Genomic DNA, 1,003 nt, shown 5'->3' on the forward strand with positions numbered 1-1,003 from the left:
CCACCCGCTGTGAGCGGCCGGGCCTCTGATTAGCGGGTGGCGGCTCCGCCTCTAGAGGAACTTTCACAGGTGATTGGCTGGCCGGAGAGTCAGCGGGGAGGCGGGGGCGCGGCCCTCCTCAGGCTCTGGCGCGGCGGGGCGGCGCCTTGCGTGACGGGGCCCCGGGCGGCCGGGCGGGGTGGGTGCAGGCGGGAGCTCCTTGTCTGTCACCTGGGGCCACAAGGGGCGGGAAAACTGCGAGACTTACTGCTGCCTCTCCGTGTCCCGCCTTTGGCTGTGTGTTTGGCCCRAGTCTGTTTTTCTGTCTGAGGCAGAGTGCTTTACTTACTGTGCTTTTGTTTCCTCTTTTTTTTCTTGGTTTATAGGAACGCGGTTTGTTTTGTGGCATAAGGGGCATTAATCACGTTGTGTTCTTGTGTTTGGCTTTTTTTTGTTTGTTAGTTTTACTGAAACTTTCAGTACTGAAACCTTCCCTTAGCTATGCCTCACCCTGGTCTCACGGTGTTAGTGGTTCTTGAGCTACCTTCTATATAGTGCTTAAAACTAAATTCAAAACTGTATATTGGGAATGCTTTTTCAATTAACTTTTTTCCAAAAAAAATCACTTAACTTGAATATGTCCTAATCAAAAGAGTTAGAAATCTCATTGCCCAACATCCCATCTAATGAGTAGGCAGCTACAAAGAGCAGTTCATTTTAGATGCATTAAACTGCCTGTTGGAGCACTTCTGGAGCACCCATAGAGCTTATGGGTGAAGATCAAAGGGCAGGCCAGCATGGGGGACACTGTTGTGGGTGTCTACTACAGGCCACCTGACCAGGAAGAGAAAGTTGACGAGGCCTTCTATAGGCAGCTGGAAGTAGCCTCACAATCTCACAGGCCCTGATTCTCATGGGGGACTTGAGCCACCCTGACATCTGCTGGAGGGACAGCACAGCAAGGCACAAGCAGTCCAGGAGGCTCCTGCAATGCACTGATGATAACTTCTTGTCACAAATGGTG

The sequence above is a fragment of the Rhea americana genome, unplaced genomic scaffold (genome assembly GCF_003343005.1).
Source record: "Rhea americana isolate MKP2758 unplaced genomic scaffold, rheAme1 scaffold_305, whole genome shotgun sequence".
Lineage (NCBI taxonomy): Eukaryota > Metazoa > Chordata > Aves > Rheiformes > Rheidae > Rhea > Rhea americana.